The sequence below is a fragment of the Schistocerca serialis genome, chromosome 9 (genome assembly GCF_023864345.2).
Source record: "Schistocerca serialis cubense isolate TAMUIC-IGC-003099 chromosome 9, iqSchSeri2.2, whole genome shotgun sequence".
NCBI lineage: Eukaryota > Metazoa > Arthropoda > Insecta > Orthoptera > Acrididae > Schistocerca > Schistocerca serialis.
Genome location: NC_064646.1, coordinates 350,334,849 through 350,349,623, shown reverse-complemented (window position 1 = coordinate 350,349,623; position 14,775 = coordinate 350,334,849).

Sequence of the window (14,775 nt, the reverse complement as noted above, 5' to 3'; positions counted from 1 at the left end):
GAATAGTTACGTGTGTGAATCTAGATGCAATAATAGAGAGGGTTCAGAAGGCGGAAAGATATAGTAGGGCAGTGGTACAAAGGTGCCAAGAGACATTAAAACAACTAAACGTAGGATTAATAGAGTGTAGGTTAATAGATCAACAAGTAACACATCAAGTGGAAAAGATCACGGCTTTGCAACAATTAGTACAACAGATGACGAAACATGAAACCAGAAGGAAGAGAGGAGTATTCAACTTTGTTGGGCAGGTGAGTAAAATACTTTTCAGGACATTGGATGAAGCAGATGCAGCATACTATAAAGAAAGAATAGACACTATGGAGAGAAACTCAGAAGGGTTGCTGATGTTAACAAAGGAACAGGTGGCAGTAATAAGGGACACATTGGCATGAGTGAACAGGACAGTGGGTATGTTAGAATCAAACGAACATGTTTTAAAAACAGGCATGCAAAGATTAGAGTGGTTCATGAGAGAATATGTAAAAGAAACAGACATGGGTTACAAACATGTAGCATCCTTGACAGAACAGGTATTACAATTAGCGGCCATGATTGGCTAAATTGAGGAAGAATACAAACAAATGATAAATGCTATAGTAAATGCTCAAAAGGGAATACTACGGCCTCACATCATTAACCCAGTCCAAATTGTAAAGTACTTAGTTTTAATACGGGGTGAACTAAAAAATGTAAAGATTCCTGTTCCTCTAGCTGAATCCTCAGGTTACCTATTATTAAGAATAATTGATTTAGATGTTTTCATTTTGGGTAGCATACTAAGGTACGTAATTAACATTCCTTTGATAGATAATAATAATATCAACCTGTAGAGAGTACTTCCGTTACCTAAAGAGATCCCAGAGATGAAGGGGAGATACGTGTACATACAGCCAGAAAAAAATTCTTACTAATAGATGAATCCAAATGGCAATACGCCAAACTTTCTGCGGATCAACTAAAGTGCAAAGAACTAAGTAAGAATAGGTGACTGTGCAGATAGTCATTTGCCTTGCTATCAACATTTGAACATGAAGTGAAGCCAAGTTGTTGCAGTCAGTAAGAAAAATTCCGGAAGATTGTGTGCGAAAAGTAGTTGCACTGAATCAGAGCCTTTGGTCCCATCTAAATAGTAATGGTTGGTTATACATAGCTCCTAAGGAAGAAGGCATAACGGTACTATGTGGAAAGGAACCACCAAAGAACCTAATAATGAAAGGGGAAGGCAAAATAAGTTTCTATAGTAAATGTAAGGGATATGGAACCAGAGTGTTCATACAAACAGACAGAGTAATGTAACAAAGGAAGACATAATACCGCAGATTAAACTAGAATTAGATTGTTGTATTGTAAATGAAGAAAAGCGAAATGTCTCAATGTTAACGTTAGATTTACCATTGGATCGTGTAGTAACGAAGTCAGACGATTTAAGTCGCAGGGAAAAGATTGGATGATATCCAGAGAATGGCAGAGAGACAGGAGGAAGAACTGAAATATTCCAGGTATTTCACACACTATTCCGTAACCATGTATGTATCAGTAGCAGTAATTATCCTTATTATAATAACATGCTGTTGCAAACAATGCAGATGTTGCAAAGACTGTTTTAAGAGCATATGGAAATATTTTGAAGTAGTAATATGTGAATGTGGGGAAAAGTTCAAGGAGAGGAAGTTTTGTTCAGAAACAGATGTTAAATAACAGTAAATGATAAAAATATGTAAACCAAAAGTGTAATTTTAAAATAAAAGTTACCTTATGAAATGTGAAATGTCACTGTATCAATGTTCAATATTCTTGTCCATGCTTAATGAAGTTGTATTTGAAATGTAATTGTATTTACCAATGTTTACTGAAAAGTGTATAATTGTATGTATCGATGAAACTGTATTCTGATATAATTTCATGTATTACTGTATGTTATGCATGTATAATGTAATTGTGATTTGCCAAAGGCTCAATGGGCTTGAGAGTACCATGTGTGTAATGAAAATATAACATGTCAAGTGCTGAAGTAACAAACGAATGTAAAATCTGTAAAGCATGTGATAAAAAGAAAGTCACAATTGACGCTACTCTGAGGAGTAACGCCAATTTTCCTGGTGGGGGAGGTGTTGTAACCGCATTAAAAAGCCAAGTCTAATTACAATTGTTGTCAGGCAGTACGACAAAAATAGTGTGTAAACATTAAGTGAGTTAAAATGTAAAGCTGGATAGCCGAGCCGGAAGTCCAAACTGCTGAGCAGCTGCGCATGATAGGAAAGTAAACAGACTCCAAGCTATAAAGAGACAAAAGAAGCTCTGTGTAGGGGACCTGTGGTAAGCAGCTAATTAGAAGTATCAACAGAGAGCACTTCTGGTTAGAGAGAGAAGTGTGGGAGCGGAGAGAGAGAGAAAGAGGACCCTTGGTGGGGACAGCACTACATCATGAGGAGTCAATGAATGGCTCAAGACACAGTGTGTGACCATATAGGGAGAGGCACCTTTATCCCTCCACCCAGCTTCTGAAGAAAAATAATGAAATTAATACTTAAACAACATCAAATAAGGACAAGTTGCATCCAACGCTATGTCATGCCAAGCGCTGGCAGGGTCGAAAGAGGAAAGCTAAAAAAAACACGGGAGCATGCTGCTCGCTCTCTCTCTCTCTCTCTCTGTCTCTCTCTCTCTCTCTCGGTTAGGCTCCCAGTAGTGACAGTAGTCAGCGTGGATATCAGCAGCCGACTTGGGCTGAGGAATGGGCTGTTGGCAGGCAGCCAGAGATAGTCACTGATGAGTGTTTAGGTCATAGCCACAGGGCTCTGACGTAGGGTGCTAGTGTGGACAGAAAGTACTGAAGAGTTTCTATCAGGCCATTGGAATGATGAAGTTAGTCACCATCTCTGTAAGACTCGAACTCAGGACCTGTACCTTTTGCGGGCAAGTGCTCTAACAACTGAGCTACCCAAGCACGAGTCACGCCCCGTCCTCACAGCTGTACTTCTGCCAGTACCTCGTCTCCTACCTTCCAAACTTTACAGAAGCTCTCCTGCGAACCTTGCAGAACTAGCACTCCTGAAAGAAAGGATATCGCGGAGACATGGCTTAGCCACAGCCTGGGGCATGTTTCCAGAATGAGACTTTCACTCTGCAGCGGAGTGTGCGCTGATATGAAACTTCCTGGCAGATTAAAACTGTGTGCCGGACCGAGATTCAAACTCGGAACCTTTGCCTTTCGCGGTGCTCTGGAAACATCCCCCAGGCTGTGGCTAAACCATGTCTCCGCAATATCCTTTCTTTCAGGAGTGCTAGTTCTGCAAGGAGAGCTTCTGTAAAGTTTGAAATGTAGGAGATGAGGTACTGGCAGAAGTATAGCTGTGAAGATGGGGCGTGAGTCGTGCTTGGGTAGCTCAGTTGGTGGAGCACTTGCCTGTGAAAGGCAAAGGTCCCTAGTTTGAGTCTCGGTCCGGCATACAGTTTTAATCTGGCAGGAAGTTTCAATCAGCACACACTCTGCTGCAGAGTGAAAATCTCATTCTGGATTCTTCTTTCCATTCAGCAGCAATGTCATTCAGTGCAATAATGACTGAGATTTCATCCACACTGCTGTGTTCTGCCAAAGTATTACTTGGAAGACTGTCAGTGTTCTTGTGTTTGCATCTGCTTTTGTATGCCACTGTGACATTGTACCCTGAAGCCTCATTACCTTACCTACCTTGCCAGTAGATGTGATGGATACTTCAGACTAGTCAGCCAGCGTAAATGGGGTCTCTCGCAAAGATGAATAGTTTGCCAAATAAATTCAGCTGGAATTTGATGATGGCCCAAACAACTGCAAGGCACTCTTTCTCAGTTGTAGAGCAGTTCCTGTCAGATTTGAAGTTTTGGAAACATAAGCTATCACTTTTTCAGCAACTTCCTTAATTTGTGCTAGAACTGCACCTATTCCATGGCCATTAGTGTCTGAGTGAAGCTCTGTCTTGGCATTCTTTTCATACAATGCAAGGTCTGGAGAAAACATTGGCACCTCCTTAAGCATAAAAAAAAATATTTTTCTTTCACTTCAGTTTGAGAAAATTAGACATTTCATTGCAGTTCTTGCAAGGGACAACCATGTTACAGAGGTCATTTTTGAATCGCCAGTAATACGAGATCCGTTCAAAAATTTCTGGGACTTTGTCCTCAAAATTTTTCTAAGCCTATTGTTTACTTATTGTGCATGGTCTCCTTTGAAATACTCTTCTCCACAAGAGATATACTGCTCCCAAGGCCATTTCCACTTCTGGAAGCAGTCTTGGTACATCTCTTGCTGACTCGTGCAGAGCGCCATCTGTGAATATCCTTTTACATCGTCTGTTGTTGCAAATGTTCATCCATGTCTCATCACCAGTTAAGATTCTCTTATGGAACATCTCCTTCTCATTTGAGCAATCCAAAATCTCTTCACAGATTGCGAAGCGAAGGTCTTTCTGGTCTTGATTCATGAGTTGTTGGATGAACTTGGCCTGCCAATCTGAAGCCCATCATTTCCCACTAATGTGCAGGCTTTGCCCATCAGTTCTAGTCTCATCAATCTGCCTGCAGGCCAGGTCTGTTTGCATGTGGCATAATGCAGCAGATTTTCGTGGTTTATCCATTGTATTCAGGAAAGCAGTGCTCCTCGGCAGGACAGAGGCCACGGGCAATGAATTTCAGGAGTTTCAAAAGTCTCACTGCAAGTACATTGTATAGTGTCGCATTTTATAGGCTTTTATTTATTCTAGTACTTTTTGGCACTTCAAAAGTAGTTTATATATTAAAAAATATGGATGCTAAGAGGACGAAAATTGTGGCAGTCACTGGCAATTTGTACGCTATGTACTCACGTATTTCTTGAAAGAAAGACCACACAATACCTGTAAAATAGTAGACATAACAGAGTCGGTAATAACCAACAATAGCATACACAGTAGAACCAACATTTTATTGGCAGTCAATTATAGATTTGGTTTACACAACTCTTCGCTGCCTTATACACTTCTTTCAAGAGGCCTACTTTTCTGAGTTTATTTCTTAAATCAGTGAAGAGATTTTAAATCTGTCTTGCGACTCCAATGAAATACGTATTTTTGTCACCAAATGTGTTTGATTTTTTGAAACAAAATAACATCAGTGGTCTTAATGAAACATGTATATATCTTATGGCATGCTTTCTCCATCTAAAAACAGTTCATTGCAAAAGATGTTGATGTTAGTACTTAAGATTTTTTCTCACACATTTAGAAATACAGAAGACCTTACGTATTTTTGTCAGTTTATGTCTTTACTTACCCTTGAGATCTCAAAATTTGTCCCTCAAGGGGGCACACACCTCCTTTGTGGCTACTTGGGTGGCGTGCATTGGTCCCTTAGCTATTGCAGCCTTTATTCTTTTCCAGGCTGCTTTACCTTCCCCTATCTCCTTCCCTGTCCTTCGTCCTTTCCCTTTGCTCCTTCCTTTCCTTCTCTTGGTGTTCCTTATGTCAGCCCAGCTATCCTCATAACTTTGCTTTGTCTCGCCGTTTGGTTGGTTGCTTTTTCTCCTCCTTTTTGGCTTTTCTTTTTTTGTCCCCCTCAGGGGTTCGATCGCCATCTCCAAATCTGAAATCTCTCTCTAATGTGAGCAAGATGGGGAAGAACTCCCTCTCTAGTGTCTTTGGTGCAAGTTCCTCTCCCTCTACTCCTCCCCCTCCCCCTCTCCCTTTTTTCCTGTCCCCTCCCTCCCCACCAAAGCCCTTTGGTCTCCTCGCTAGGTCACCAGCTCAGTAGCCAGTGCATGTGCTGGGGCTGTTATGTATCCATCTGGCTGAGCCCCCTTACAGCACAGGGATCACATTGCTGGTGCCTGCACTGAGAACACCTTGTGCAAGCCTAGGAGTGGTTCCCAATTTTTTTGGAGCATCGAAACTCCAGCCAGTGATCATCCTGCCGGGCAGCAATTGCTGTGGCTGGGTGGTGCCCACAAGGCAAGTTCCTGTTCAGAGTGGGTGGTACCAGGGTGGACATTTGGCACATGAAATGTGTTACTATCTGTACATTCTACTGCAGCCATGTCTGTTCCTCAGCACAGTTCTGTCTCAGTTCCTGTTTCTGCCTTCCCAGCCTTACCCTCCTTAAATACACCCTGGGAGGAGGGCCAGGCCTGTTGGACTCAGGTGAAACCATTTCCATGGTTTACGGTCTGTATCAGGACCAAATGGGAGACTTTTGCTGCCACCAAACCCCTTTTCTTTGTGATTCATATTGAGGACAAGTTCTGTGAAGTTGAGTCATTAAGCAAGATGAGATCTGGCTCTCTCCTTATAAAGACAACTTCTGCCAGTCAGCCTCCCTCTGTGCCTGCGGCTGTTTAGGAGACATCCCCGTGGCTATTGCTCCTCACAAGCCACTAAATATGACACAGGATGTGATTTTCCAAAGTGACCTTCTCCAGGTCAATGATGAACTTACAGCTAACCTGGAATGACGTGGCTTTCATTTTGTCCGGCATGTCCAGAAAGGCCCTAAGGACCATCGTATAGACAGTGGTGCTTTCATCATGGCATTTGAGGGAGATACCTTGCCCGAGAAGGTCAAAGTAAAGGTGTAAAGATTCGACATGAAACCATACATTCCACCTCCCATGTGTTGCTTCCATTGCCTCAAGTCCGACGACATGTCCTTGCAATTCGATGCCACTTCCATCTGTGGTGATTGTGGCTGTCCTCTTCGTGTGGGGAGCCCTTGCACCCCACCGCCTAACTGTGTAAACTGTTCTGGTCTCCATTCCCCCCACTCACCAGATTGTTCAGTGTACATGAAGGAAAAAAGAATTCAGGAAATAAATATCCTTGAGCGTCTCAGCTACTTTGAGGCACGGAAGAAGTTTGACAGACCTCACCCAGAGAATCTCCCCTCTACCTTTGCCTCAGTTACATCTGTCCCTCCTCACCCCCCCCCCCCCCCCCCTTACCTCTATCCTGCTGCTACCTTCTCTTTCCTCACCCTCAACGGCTCCCATCCCTTTCCCTCCAGGAACTGCTCCTCCTCCTCGTCCTCATCCTCATCCAGGGAAGACATTCTCTTCTCTGGCTCCTGGGGTTCCATCTCCAAACACCCCTCCCTGGTGTTCTCAGGACAGGAAGCTTGCACCTTCAGGCCGGAGGAGAGACCTGCGCTCTGAGGGCCCCAAAGTCACTCGCTCTCTGTCTGATCCCAACATTACTGCCACCTATTCTCTTATTGATAATGCCCCCTCTCTCCCTCCAAGGGAGAAGAAGAAGAAGCAGCAGCACAAGTCAAAGGACGAGGCTTCCCTGGCTTGCTGGGGGCTTTGCCTCCTCCACCTCATCCCACATCAAGATCCAGTTTTTACGGACACAACCACATCCTTGCTGGCCGCAGTGGCTAAGCAGCTCTAGGCGCTTCAGTCTGTAACCGTGCAACCGCTACAGTTGCAGGTTTGAATCCTGCCTGGGGCATGGATGTGTGTGATGTCCTTAGGTTAGTTAGGTTTAAGTAGTTCTAAGTTCTAGGGGACTGATGACCTCAGATGTTAAGCCCCATAGTGCTCAGAGCCATTTGAACCACATCCTTGTTGGAGATGACCACCGACCAAGTGACATGACCTCCCCTCAGGTTCTTTACGTCTCACCTGGACTCTCACCACACCATAATCCAATGTGCTTGAGTGTGGTTAGATTCAGTAAGACTGTGGTGTGCTCACGTTACGGTTACTCCTGAGGCTAAAAAAATAGCTGTATTAAGTAATGGAATTTGTATAGTGTTGAAAGGTTGAATTCCTATAAAAAGAGCTACAAATAAATTTTAACATTTCACCTTACAAATTTATATTTTAACCCTAATAATATAAACAACTGTTTTAACCAATAATATTCACTTGTATCAATCATATAACCGCGGCTGCTGGCACGAATTATGCCGAATCTAAATCAATTGCTAAATCCAATGACCACTCCCCTGTGGAAAGACCACCACTCTATTTTCCAATTTTTAAATTTGGTCCCACTTTTTGATGTGTTTTACTGAGAATGTTTTAAATTCCTTGTTTTATAGTTTGACTCCCCGACTGGATCCATCCACTTTTAGTGGACCCTCTTTCTTCTCTGAGTAGTTTTGGAATTGTGGGTCTGATGAATTTTCCATTTGGTCCCATTTTCTTTTTGGTCATCAGTCTGCTGACTGGTTTGATGCGGCCCGCCACAAATTCCTTTCCTGTGCTAACCTCTTCATCTCAGAGTAGCACTTGCAACCTACGTCCTCAATTATTTGCTTGACGTATTCCAATCTCTGTCTTCCTCTACAGTTTTTGCCCTCTACAGCTCCCTCTAGTACCATGGAAGTCATTCCCTCATGTCTTAGCAGATGTCCTATCATCCTGTCCCTTCTCCTTATCAGTGTTTTCCACATATTCCATTCCTCTCCAATTCTGCATAGAACCTCCTCATTCCTTACCTTATCAGTCCACCTAATTTTCAACATTCGTCTATAGCACCACATCTCAAATGCTTCGATTCTCTTCTGTTCCGGTTTTCCCACAGTCCATGTTTCACTACCATACAATGCTGTACTCCAGACGTACATCCTCAGAAATTTCTTCCTCAAGTTAAGGCCGGTATTTGACATTAGTAGACTTCTCTTGGCCAGAAATGCCTTTTTTGCCATAGCGAGTCTGCTTTTGATGTCCTCCTTGCTCTGTCTGTCATTGGTTATTTTACTGCCTAGGTAGCAGAATTCCTTAACTTCATTGACTTCGTGACCATCAATCCTGATGTTAAGTTTCTTGCTGTTCTCATTTCTACTACTTCTCATTACCTTCATCTTTCTCCGATTTACTCTCAAACCATACTGTGTACTCATTAGACTGTTCATTCCGTTCAGCAGATCATTTAATTCTTCTTCACTTTCACTCAGGATAGCAATGTCATCAGCGAATCGTATCATTGATATCCTTTCACCTTGTATTTTAATTCCACTCCTGAACCTTTCTTTTATTTCCATCATTGCTTCCTCGATATACAGATTGAAGAGTAGGGGCGAAAGGCTACAGCCTTGTCTTACACCCTTCTTAATACGAGCACTTCGTTCTTGATCGTCCACTCTTATTATTCCCTCTTGGTTGTTGTACATGTTGTATATGACCCGTCTCTCCCTATAGCTTACCCCTACTTTTTTCAGAATCTCGAACAGCTTGCACCATTTTATATTGTCAAACGCTTTTTCCGGGTCGACAAATCCTATGAAAGTGTCTTGATTTTTCTTTAGCTTTGCTTGCTTTATTAGCCGTAACGTCAGAATTGCCTCTCTCGTCACCTTTACTTTTCCTAAAGCCAAACTGATCGTCACCTAGCGCATTCTCAATTTTCTTTTCCATTCTTCTGTATATTATTCTTGTAAGCAGCTTCGATGCATGAGCTGTTAAGCTGACTGTACGATAATTCTCGCACTTGTCAGCTCTTGCCGTCTTCGGAATTTTGTGGATGATGCTTTTCTGAAAGTCAGATGGTATATCGCCAGACTCATATATTCTACACACCAACATGCATAATCGTTTTGTTGCCACTTCCCCCAATGATTTTAGAAATTCTGATGGAATGTTATGTATCCCTTCTGCCTTATTTGACCATAAGTCATCCAAAGTTCTTTTAAATTCCAATTCTAATACTGGATCCCCTATCTCTTCTAAATCGACTCCTGTTTCTTCTTCTATCACATCAGACAAATCTTCGCCCTCATAGAGGCTTTCAATGCATTCTTTCCACCTATCTGCTCTCTCCTCTGCATTTAACAATGGAATTCCCGTTGCACACTTAATGTTATCACCGTTGCTTTTAATGTCACCAAAGGTTGTTTTGACTTTCCTGTATGCTGAGTCTGTCCTTCCGACAATCATATCTTTTTCGATGTCTTCACATTTTTCCTGCAGCCATTTCGTCTTAGCTTTCCTGCACTTCCTATTTATTTCATTCCTCAGCGACTTGTATTTCTGTATTCCTGATTTTCCTGGAACATGTTTGTACTTCCTCCATTCATCAATCAACTGAAGTATTTCTTCTGTTACCCATGGTTTCTTCGCAGCTACCTTCTTTGTACCTATGTTTTCCTTCCCAACTTCTGTGATGGCCCTTTTTAGAGATGTCCATTCCTCTTCAACTGTACTGCTCTCGCGTCCGTCGGCCATCGTAATTTAATATATATATTATTATTGTCATTATTATTTTTTGATTGTTGCCGACTTACGTGGTGGGCCTTAATAAAAATGATATTTAAGTTGAACAATGTAATAAACTTTTCATATTAATTTCCTCGGCTAGTCAGTTCACTTTAAAGCAAAAGATCATTAGTTATTAATTACAATTGCGGCCCACCTTTTTCTTACCTCTGTTAACCATTGTATTGTAGTCAGAGTCCTGGCTCTGGGTCTCAGCTATGGTACTGAAAATAAGAATCTTAAAGCTAAGTATTTCTGCAACTTCGTGCGGCTGTGGAGAAAAATTAATATTATGCTAATAGCGGGCGAGTTTTCCGCTTCTGCTAATTTTTCATAAGTTAATATCGCCACGTAATGGCGTCGTTGGCTGCATCGGCCGCTGCGATTGTTGAACTGTAAATTACTTGAATGCAGGTTAATTCAAGGAAGGCGGACATGAAATTGGGATCACCTCTTACAAATTAAAAGTGCACAATAATATTAAATCGGTATATTATATGCTTAACTCATACAAATATGCTTACATTTGCCAGCACTCGCAAAATGTTGTACATACACAATAAAGACAAGAGAAGAAGTGAAGTCGACTAAAAAAATTAACAAAAGAGCGTATCTTGTCGTCTCTTTAGATCATTCTGTCATAAATTATTTCTTTGCAATCTAAACCTACACAGAGAAATTATTATTTTACGGCTACATGATAAAAATATGGCACTGGGGACGCTATATTGCCCCCCGAAATGTTTATGTCATAAAAAATGTTCGTGTTTTTTGACATCAATATTTCCACTTTCATGTCCACAGTGTCCACACGCAGATTTTTCTTTCACAGTCTATATATGTCACATCGTATATTTAAATCATTAAATTACTGAGGTGTGTTGCGCACAAAGTGTAATACAGATGAAGTTATCTACATAACAATATAATATACAATTGGTTACGTATGCAGTCATGTACAAAAGGACATAGAATACAACTAGTTTTATTTTGGCTGCTTCTTCTTAGGGTTGCAACTTTTGCAGTGTTCAAAGGTATACAATCACGAGTTAGTCCATAAACTTGAAGTCCCAGGGGTGTCAACTGTTCGCTCCCCATTTGGCGCGACCGTAGGGAAACCTGGGGAAAACCTCGGCGGAGCAACAGACTAACTGCTTTGGTCACTTTCACTTAATTGTTTCTGGAATGTCATTGGAGTACAGGATGTGCATACAAATATTTTTGTTGCACTATGCAAAATATGAGGTCATTATAACAATTGATTGTGGTGTCGTGATGATCTACGCCGTGACGTTTGGCTCGCGACGGCGTCGGTTGGTGTGTTCGGTGCTCGGCGTTCGCGGCGGCTGTGGAGAGGTCAACGACCGCTCGACGCCAGCGTGTGTCTCGCCGTCGCGGAACGTCAGAATCAACTGATCGGCTGCACGGTTGACGATGCGCTTCTGTCTCGGCCAGGCGTGGCGGAGTGGGATGATATCCGCCTCCCGCGCTTGTTGGCAGGAGTCAGCTCTGCTCAGGAGGTACCTTGGGTGATGTACACCCTGCACTCATATTGTTAAGTAAATTATGCTTGAGCATATTTCAAGATCACTATAGACATAAATACATGGAACAACATATACATTATAATATTAAATTTTCATAAGTTTCATTGCTACTACAGTTCAAAAATATTCATGACACTCTAATGAAAAATTCTGTCATCATTACATGCTATTGAAATTTTTTTTAATATTTTTTTTTTAGCATTTTTCAACATGAAATTTTTAAAATATTCTTAAATCTACGTTCACTTTTTTTTCAAAATGCAATTGTTTAAAAATACTATTATTCCTTAACATCTACAAAATTGAATTGCACTAATCTTGTGTGCCTCATTGTCTTTAAATGTTACACTAAAATCTGAACATTTACACACAGAAAAAAAATACACTCTAAACAACTTAAAGATCGCCGGCGGGCGCTCCAGCGTCACAAGCGACACCCCTCCCTCGACCACCTTATCGCCTTCAAACGGCTGCGTGCGCGGGCCCGCCTCCTTATCCGCCAAGGCAAGAAGGAGTGCTGGGAGCGGTATGTGTCCACCATTGGCCTCCATGTCACTCCCTCGCAGGTCTGGGCCAAGATTCGACGCGTCTACGGCTATCGGCCACCTGCCAGCGTCCCTGCGCTCTCACTGAATGGAGCAGTTTGTACTGACTCCGACGTCATTGCCAATCGCTTAGCAGAGCATTTTGCTATGAGTTCCGCTTCTGCGAATTACCCCCAGGCCTTCCGCTCCATTAAAGAGCGGATGGAACGTCGGAGCCTTTCGTTTCGCACCAACCAAACGGAATCTTACAATGCTCCATTTAGTGAGTGGGAATTTCGCAGTGCCCTCGCTGCTTGCCCTGATACCGCTCCTGGGCCAGATCGCATCCACTGTCAGATGCTGAAACACCTTTCAGTGGACTGCCAGCGGCGCCTTCTCGATCTTTACAACCGTCTTTGGGTCGAGGGGGAGTTTCCGTCGCAATGGCGGGAAGGCATTGTCATCCCCGTTTTGAAACCTGGAAAGAACCCTCTGGACATGGACAGCTACCGTCCCATTAGCCTCACCAACGTTCTTTGCAAGTTGCTTGAACGGATGGTGAGCCGGCGCTTGCATTGGGTACTGGAGTCTCGGGGCCTTCTGGCTCTGTCTCAGGGTGGGTTCCGTAAAGGCCGCTCCGCCACCGACAATCTGGTGAGCCTGGAGTCGGCCATCCGTACTGCCTTTTCCCGCCGTCAGCACCTGGTCGCTGTCTTTTTCGACATGCGGAAGGCGTACGATACGACGTGGCGTCATCACATTCTTTCTACGCTCCATGGATGGGGTCTTCGGGGTCCTCTGCCGATTTTTATCCGCAATTTTCTGTCGTGTCGTACCTTCCGCGTGCAAGTCGCGGCCTCGTATAGTTCCTCCCACGTCCAGGAGAACGGTGTGCCACAGGGCTCTGTTTTAAGTGTCTGTCTGTTTTTAATAGCCATTAACGGGCTTGCTGCGGCCGTGGGAAATTCTGTCTCCGCTTCCCTGTATGCTGACGACTTCTGCCTTTATTACAGCTCTACTGGCATTGCAGCTGTTGAACGTCAGCTACAGGGCGCTATCCGTAAGGCGCAGTCTTGGGCTGTAGCGCATGGGTTTCAGTTTTCGGCAGCCAAGACCTGCGTTATGCATTTCTGCCGGTGCCGAACAGTCCATCCTGAGCCGCGGCTTTATCTTGCCGACGAACTCCTTGCTGTGGTGGAGACCCACAGGTTTTTGGGGGTGGTTTTCGATGCCCGGTTGACTTGGCTGCCTCATATCCGGCAGCTGAAACAGACGTGTTGGCGGCATCTAAACGCTCTGCGATGCTTGAGCAACACCCACTGGGGCGCCGACCGCTCTACACTGTTGCGGCTCTACCAGGCGTTAATCCAGTCCCGTCTGGATTATGGGAGCCTGGCTTATGGCTCAGCATCCCCATCTGCGTTACGGGTGCTGGACCCGATTCTCCACAGCGGGATACGCCTTGCCACTGGTGCTTTCCGCACCAGCCCTGTGGACAGCGTACTAGTGGAGGCAGGTGTACCTCCGCTGCGGTTCCGACGCCAACGTTTGCTGGCCGCTTATGCTGCCCATGTTCTAAGCTCGCCCGGGCATCCAAACTATCGTCTCCTGTTCCCGCGGTCGGTCGTCCGTATGCCAGAACGTCGGCCCCGGTCTGGTTGTACAATAGCGGTCCGCGTCAAGGAGCTTCTCTCTGGGCTCCAGGGTTTCACTGTTCCACCTCCTTTCCGGGCTACTTTGCATACACCTCCATGGTGTGTTCGTCGCCCTAGCCTTCGGCTCGACTTGGCACAGGGCCCTAAGGACTCAGTCCCTCCAGAGGCCTTCCGCCGCCGCTTTTATTCTATCCTGGCCACGTATCAGGGCTCTGGTGTTGTTTACACTGACGGTTCGATGGTTGCTGGTCGTGTCGGATATGCGCTCACTCTAGGGGACCTTTCCGAACAACGTTCCTTGCCGGATGGCTGCAGCGTTTACACTGCTGAACTGGTCGCCATCTTTCGTGCCCTAGAGTATATCCGCTCCTGCTCAGGTGAGTCCTTCGTTATCTGTAGCGATTCCCTGAGCGGTTTACGAGCTCTCGACCAGTGTTTCCCTCGTTCTCGTTTGGTGATGGCTATCCACGAGTCTCTGCATACTCTCGCCTGTTGCGGCCGCTCTGTGGTCTTTGTGTGGACCCCCGGTCATGTCGGTATCCCGGGTAACGAACATGTTGACCGCCTGGCGAAAGAGGCCACCAGTCAGCCATCTCTGGACGTTGGCCTCCCAGAGACTGATTTGCGGGCAGTCTTCCGCCGCAAAATCTTGGCGCTATGGGACGATGAATGGCGCGAACTGCCAATGCGCAATAAACTCCGTGCTGTCAAGGAGACGACGGCTGTGTGGCGGTCATCTCTGCGAGCCACTCGCAGGGACTCAGTAGTTTTTTGCCGGCTCCGCATTGGCCACTCCCGGCTGACACACAGTTATTTACTGCGCCGGGAGGACCCTCCTCTCT